This window comes from Mus musculus, chromosome X (assembly GCF_000001635.26).
Source record: "Mus musculus strain C57BL/6J chromosome X, GRCm38.p6 C57BL/6J".
Lineage (NCBI taxonomy): Eukaryota > Metazoa > Chordata > Mammalia > Rodentia > Muridae > Mus > Mus musculus.
Genome location: NC_000086.7, coordinates 61,940,644 through 61,949,047, shown reverse-complemented (window position 1 = coordinate 61,949,047; position 8,404 = coordinate 61,940,644).

Below are 8,404 nucleotides of genomic sequence, written 5' to 3'. Positions count from 1 at the left end.
TTACTTTGGGACTTGGAAGGTAAGCTGTAGAATGCAGTCAGGGCATGGGAAGGTGTCTGAGTTGATAAAGCTGTGGCTGAGTTCACAGAAGGGTTTCTCTTTGGTCACTACTATGGTTTGGATATAATTTCTACCTATAAAAGTTCATGTTGAAATGCAATACTGCTTTTAGGTATGATTAAGTTATAAATACTGGCTTTCATTTATGTATTTCATTATGTCATGGAATTATATATTTTATTAATCTGTTTCTAGATTAAGAAGTTAGTATTTTATCTAAAGAGTAGATCTGTATTCTAGGGATTTAGGAGGTATAATACTTCCCCTAGCATGGTTGTTTGGATGAGAATGTCACCCATATGTTCATATGCTTGAATGTTTGGTCCCAAGTGGGAAGGATTAAGAAGTGTTGCCTTGTTTAAGGAGGTATGTGATTGGTTATGGGCATTGGGGTCTTAGAAGCCCATACCATTCCAAGTTATCTTTCTCTCTTTGCCTCATGGTTGTTGTCTCCATATGTGAGCTCTCAGTTACTGCTCTAGTGCCATGCCTGCCTGCCTGATGTCATGCTCCCTTATATGATGGTCATAAACTCCATCTTCTGAAAGTATTATCTCAATAAATTCATTTTCTATAAGTTTCCTTGGTCATGGTATCTTACCACAGCAATGGAAAAGTAAGATACCTAGCATGGTTTCAGCTATAAAATCACGATTATGTGTTTTTATAGGATGCCTGTGTACTTGAATGTTTATGTCTCTATGACTTTGCGATTCTTGTCCTTTGTCTTCTGCTTGTTTGTTTTGTCCCATTTCAATTTGTTTTTATTTTATATTCATTAGATGCCTGTTTAACAATGAGAAACAGAAAAGGTACAGCTCTGGATGGGAGAGAGAAGTAGTGAATAACTAAGAGTAGTAGGGGAGGAGAAACCATAATCAGAATATATTGCATGAAAAAACTATTTTTAATTTTAAAAAAGGTATGGATCTTAGTGGAATCTAAAATACCTTAATATAAGCCCATAAAAGCATTGGTTTTTAAATGCTTATATGGATAGCACAATAAATACACAAAGATTAAAGTAAAGCCAATATCAAAATTAAAATCCCAATCTCCAGTACTATAATAGTTTTAAACCAGAATATTTGCATCTAGCAGTTAGGGATTATGGTACACAAATTTCATTCGATAGTCTCAATATATTCTAGAACATAGTTAAGGCATCAAAGCTTCTATCCAGACATATAATTATTCATGCTACAGAAAATAAGGTATGAGAGATAGTACATAAAGCAAAATATTCTACATAATAAGAGCTGTTGTGAAGTCAATGATCCATTTTGTCCTATCCTCAAGAAGCACACAGTTCAGAAGGCAATAGACAATTTTCCCACAAAGTTTTTCAACTTCATTGCATACCAACAGTGACTACACATTTTGATTCTTGTTCTTTTTTTCAATTCCCATGACCAACTAAATATATTTATTAATAACAAAGTATCAAATCTGAATGGAATAATGCTGAAATGTTATTTTTCACAACTTGCATGCGAATGTATGTCAAAAATTGGAATGCGCCAAACTTATCCTTAAATAGACACTCATACAGGCTTTATGGCACATTATACATGTATGCTACTGATCAATAATATCAATAATATCTCCAAATGTTCTTTTCCTGTTTTCTTCTCTTGAGATAGGGTCTCATGTATCCTATTCCCAAATAAATTGATAATCTTAATTCAGGCTCCCAAAGTGCTTATTTTAGTGTTTTTTTTTTTTTATTTTTAAATATCTACTAAATTAGGTGTTAAACTCCATGAAGACTAAAAATGAGATTGATTTGCCATTGAATCTTTACTACTAGCTTAAGGCATGGCTTTTAGTAGAGAACTTGTTAGGAAATTTTCTATGTTTATATGTAATAAGAAATGTATGTTTCATATATGTGTATGTAGAAGAAGACTAGAGGATAAGAAGAAAGGTAGAAAACGAGTAATGAAACAAGAAGGTAGAAGAAAGCATATGGGCACATAATTCCTTTATGGTACAATAAGTGATATGGATGAATTGATTGATAATAGTTTGACCATTCATTCTACAGCCAAACTATTTATGTTCCTATGAATAGATTTTTAAGTTGTATTTAAAATTAAATGCATAGAGTGAATTCTAACCTGCAAATGGTTTGAAGCAGTTTTGATGCAGAGTCAATCTGTCCATTTTTTTCTAGCCATCCATTGACAACTCATTGTCAAGTTATGTTAATGTTATTTCTTGGTATCAGTTGAATCTGCTCTCTTTAGCTCCTCCATTGGGGGCCCTATGTTCCATCCAATAGCTAACCATGGAGAAATTTGCCTATGGTGCAATGTTTTTCCCAAGATAGATCTTAAATAACTTCTTTACATATCTTCTGACTTCTGTGACACATTCAATCCAATTTCCCCAACAGTGCTTCAAACTATAATATTGGGCAAGACAACTAACTACAGGTTTAGAGCTGCTTAAATGTCATCAGTGGTCATTCACCTTGGACAAGATGAAAGCTCTTCACATGATTCATAGCTGTGACTTACTCACAGTCTTACTTTTCAGTTTCCCTTTGAACCCCTTCTTCTCCTGGACTCCAAGCACTGTGTTTGATTTTAGTTCCATTCTTTCTTGACATGAAATTCCCATGAAAACTGGTTACTCCCTCTAGAATATTCACATATATCTATACTTTTTGCTTCTTTGCTTGTTTTGATTTTACTAATGTTGTATACATGAACTGCCCTAACATTCCTTCACCAAAATTTCCAGAACCAGCAATCCCTATTGATAAGATTTCTTTCAAACATGGACGAGAGGACATCATTCTTTATCATTTTTTTCCTTTTTTTAAAATTAGGTATTTTCTTCATTTACATTTCAAATGCTATCCCCAAAGTTTCCCATACCCGCCCCTCATACCCATACGCAACTGCTCCCACTTCTTGGCCCTAGCGTTTCCCTGTACTGAGGCATATAAAGTTTACAAGACCAAGGGGCCTGCCTCTCTTCCCAATGAATGCTGACTAGGCCATCTTCTGATACATATGCAGCTAGAGACACAAGCTCTAGGGGTACTGGTTAGTTCATATTGTTGTTCCATCTATAGGGTTGCAGACCTCTTTAGCTCCTTGGGTACTTTCTTTAGCTCCTCCATTGGGGGCCCTGTGATCCATCCAATAGCTAACTGTGAGCATCCACTTCTGTGTTTGCCAGGCACCAGCATAGCCTCACAAGAGACAGCTATATCAAAGTCCTGTCAGCAAAATCTTGCTGGTGTATGCAATGGTATCAGTGTTTGGAGGCTGATTATGGAATGGATCCCCTGTGTGGCCATCTCTAGATGGTCCATCCTTTCATCTCAGCTCCAAACTTTGTCTCTGTAACTCCTTCCATGGTTGTTTTGTTCCCAATTCTAAGAAGGGGCAAAACATCCACACTTTGGTCTTCGTTCTTCTTGAGTTTCATGTGTTTTGCAAATTGTATCCTGTATCTTCGATATTCTAAGTTTCTGGGCTAATATCCACTTATTAGTGAGTATGTATCATGCGGGTTCTTTTGTGATTGGATTACCACACTCAGGATGATACCCTCCAGGTCCATCCATTTGGCTAGGAATTTCATAAATTCACTCATTTTAATAGCTGATTAGTACTCCGTTGTGTAAATGTACCACATTTTCTGTATGCATTCCTCTGTTGAGGGACATCAGGGTTCTTTCCAGCTTCTGGCTATTATAAATAAGGCTGCTATGAACATAATGTAGCCTGTGTCCTTCTTACCAGTTGGAACATCTTCTGGATATATGCCCAGAAGAGGAATTGCGGGATCCTCCAGTAATACTATGTCCAATTTTCTGAGGAACCGCCAGACTGATTTCCAGAGTGGTTGTACAAGCTTGCAATCCCACCAACAATGGAGGAGTTTTCCTCTTTCTACACATCCTCGCCAGAATCTTCTGTCACCTGAATTTTTTATTTTAGCCATTCTGACTGGTGTGAGGTGGAATCTCAGGGTTGTTTTGATTTGCATTTCCCTGATGATTAAGGATGTTGAATATGTTTTCAGGTGCTTCTCAGTTATTTGGTATTCCTCAGGTTAGAATTTTTTGTTTAGCTCTGAACCCCATTTTTAAATGGGGTTATTTGATTTTCTGGAGTCTACCGTTTTGAGTTATTTTTATATATTGGATATTAGTCCCCTAACTGATTTAGGATTGTTAAAGATCCTTTCCCAATCTGTTGGTGGCCTTTTTGTCTCATTGACAGTGTCTTTTGCCTTACAGAAGCTTTGCAATTTTATGAGGTCCCATTTGTCTATATTCAATCTTACAGCACAAGGCATTGCTGTTCTATTCAGGAATTTTTCCCCTGTGCCCATATCTTTAAGGCTTTTTTTCCACCTTCTCCTCTTATAAGTTTCAGTGTCTCAGGTTTTATGTGGAGTTCCTTGATCCACTTAGATTTGACCTCACTACAAAGGAGATAAGAATGGATCAATTCACATTCTTCTACATGTAACAGCCAGTTTGCCAGCACCATTTGTTGAAAATGTTGTCTTTTTTCCACTTGATGGTTTTAGTTCCTTTTCAAAGATCAAGTAACTGTGGGGTTCATTTCTGGGCCTTCATTCTATTCCATTGGTCTGCTTGACTGTTGCTATACAACTACCATGCAGTTTTTATCACAATTTCTCTGTAGTATACAGCTTTAGGTCAGGCATGGTGATTCCAGCAGAAGTTCTTTTATCATTGAGAAGAGTTTTTGCTATCCTAGGATTTTTTGTTATTCCACATGAATTTGCAAATTGCCCTTTCTAATTCCTTGAAGTATTGAGTTGGAATTTTGATGGGGATTGCATTGAATCTGTAGATTGCATTTGGGAAGATAGCCATTTTTACTATATTGATCCTGCCAATCCATGAGCATGGGGGATTTTTCCATCTTCTGAGATCTTTAATTTCTTTCTTCAGAGACTTGAAGTTCTTATCATACAGCACTTTCACTTCCTTAGTTAGAGTCATGTCAAGGTATTTTATATAATTTGTAACTATTGTGAAGGGTGTTGTTTGCCTAATTTCTTTCTCAGCCTGTTTATCCATCAAGCCATTGACTTATTTGAGTATATTTTATATACAGCTACTTCACTGACGCTGTTTATCAGGTTTAGGAGTTCTCTGGTAGAATTTTATGGTCACTTATATATATTATCATATCACCTGCAAGTAGTGATATGTTGACTTCTTCCTTTGCACTTTGCATCCCTTTGATCTCCTTTTTTTTTCCATTTTTTATTAGGTATTTAACTCATTTACATTTCCAATGCTATACCAAAAGTCCCCCATATCCACCCACCCCCACTCCCCTGCCCACCCACTCCCCCTTTTTGGCCCTGGTATTCCCCTGTACTGGGGCATATAAAGTTTGCAAGTCCAATGGGCCTCTCTTTCCAGTGATGGCCGACTAGGCCATCTTTTGATATATATGCAGCTAGAGTCAAGAGCTCCGGGGTACTGGTTAGCTCATAATGTTGTTCCACCTATAGGGTTGCAGATCCCTTTAGCTCCTTGGCTACTTTCTCTAGCTCCTCCATTGGGAGCCCTATGATCCATCCATTAGCTGACTGTGAGCATCCACTTCTGTGTTTGCTGGGCCCCGGCATAGTCTCACAAGAGACAGCTACATCTGCGTCCTTTCAATAAAATCTTGCTAGTGTATGCAATGGTGTCAGCGTTTGGATGCTGATTATGGGGTGGATCCCTGGCTATGGCTATGGCAGTCTCTACATGGTCCATCCTTTCATCTCAGCTCCAAACTCCGTCTCTGTAACTCCTTCCATGGGTGTTTTGTTCCCAAATCTAAGGAGGGGCATAGTGTCCACACTTCAGTCTTCATTCTCCTTGAGTTTCATGTGTTTAGCAAATTATATCTTATATCTTGGGTATCCTAGGTTTGGGGCTAATATCCACTTATCAGTGAATACATATTGTGTGAGTTTCTTTGTGAATGTGTTACCTCACTCAGGATGATGCCCTCCAGGTCCATCCATTTGGCTAGGAATTTCATAAATTCATTCTTTTTAATAGCTGAGTAGTACTCCATTGTGTAGATGTACCACATTTTCTGTATCCATTCCTCTGTTGAGGGGCATCTAGGTTCTTTCCAGCTTCTGGCTATTATAAATAAGGCTGCTATGAACATAGTGGAGCATGTGTCCTTCTTACCTGTTGGGGCATCTTCTGGATATATGCCCAGGAGAGGTATTGCTGGATCCTCCGGTAGTACTATGTCCAGTTTTCTGAGGAACCGCCAGACTGATTTCCAGAGTGGTTGTACAAGCCTGCACTCCCACCAACAATGGAGGAGTGTTCCTCTTTCTCCACATCCTCGCCAGCATCTGCTGTCACCTGAATTTTTGATCTTAGCCATTCTGACTGGTGTGAGGTGGAATCTCAGGGTTGTTTTGATTTGCATTTCCCTGATGATTAAGGATGTTGAACATTTTTTCAAGTGCTTCTCTGCCATTCGGTATTCCTCAGGTGAGAATTCTTTGTTCAGTTCTGAGCCCCATTTTTTAATGGGGTTATTTGATTTTCTGAAGTCCACCTTCTTGAGTTCTTTATATATGTTGGATATTAGTCCCCTATCTGATTTAGGATAGGTAAAGATCCTTTCCCAATCTGTTGGTGGTCTTTTTGTCTTATTGACGGTGTCTTTTGCCTTGCAGAAACTTTGGAGTTTCATTAGGTCCCATTTGTCGATTCTCGATCTTACAGCACAAGCCATTGCTGTTCTGTTCAGGAATTTTTCCCCTGTGCCCATATCTTCAAGGCTTTTCCCCACTTTCTCCTCTATAAGTTTCAGTGTCTCTGGTTTTATGTGAAGTTCCTTGATCCACTTAGATTTGACCTTAGTACAAGGAGATAAGTATGGATCGATTCGCATTCTTCTACACGATAACAACCAGTTGTGCCAGCACCAATTGTTGAAAATGCTGTCTTTCTTCCACTGGATGGTTTTAGCTCCCTTGTCGAAGATCAAGTGACCATAGGTGTGTGGGTTCATTTCTGGATCTTCAATTCTATTCCATTGGTCTACTTGTCTGTCTCTATACCAGTACCATGCAGTTTTTATCACAATTGCTCTGTAGTAAAGCTTTAGGTCTGGCATGGTGATTCCGCCAGAAGTTCTTTTATCCTTGAGAAGACTTTTTGCTATCCTAGGTTTTTTGTTATTCCAGACAAATTTGCAAATTGCTCCTTCCAATTCGTTGAAGAATTGAGTTGGAATTTTGATGGGGATTGCATTGAATCTGTAGATTGCTTTTGGCAAGATAGCCATTTTTACAATGTTGATCCTGCCAATCCATGAGCATGGGAGATCTTTCCATCTTCTGAGATCTTCTTTAATTTCTTTCTTCAGAGATTTGAAGTTTTTATCATACAGATCTTTCACCTCCTTAGTTAGAGTCATGCCAAGATATTTTATATTATTTGTGACTATTGAGAAGGGTGTTGTTTCCCTAATTTCTTTCTCAGCCTGTTTATTCTTTGTATAGAGAAAGGCCATTGACTTGTTTGAGTTTATTTTATATCCAGCTACTTCACCGAAGCTGTTTATCAGGTTTAGGAGTTCTCTGGTAGAATTTTTAGGGTCACTTATATATACTATCATATCATCTGCAAAAAGTGATATTTTGACTTCCTCTTTTCCAATTTGTATCCCCTTGATCTCCTTTTGTTGTCGAATTGCTCTGGCTAATACTTCAAGTACTATGTTGAAAAGGTAGGGAGAAAGTGGGCAGCCTTGTCTAGTCCCTGATTTTAGTGGGATTGCTTCCAGCTTCTCTCCATTTACTTTGATGTTGGCTACTGGTTTTCTGTAGATTGCTTTTATCATGTTTAGGTATGGGCCTTGAATTCCTGATCTTTCCAAAACTTTTATCATGAATGGGTGTTGGATCTTGTCAAATGCTTTTTCTGCATCTAACGAGATGATCATGTGGTTTTTGTCTTTGAGTTTGTTTATATAATGGATTACATTGATGGATTTTCGTATATTAAACCATCCCTGCATCCCTGGAATAAAACCTACTTGGTCAGGATGGATGATTGCTTTAATGTGTTCTTGGATTCGGTTAGCGAGAATTTTATTGAGGATTTTTGCATCGATATTCATAAGAGAAATTGGTCTGAAGTTCTCTATCTTTGTTGGATCTTTCTGTGGTTTAGGTATCAGAGTAATAGTGGCTTCATAAAATGAGTTGGGTAGAGTACCTTCTACTTCTATTTTGTGAAATAGTTTGTGCAGAATTGGAATTAGATCTTCTTTGAAGGTCTGATAGAACTCTGCACTAAACCCATCTGGTC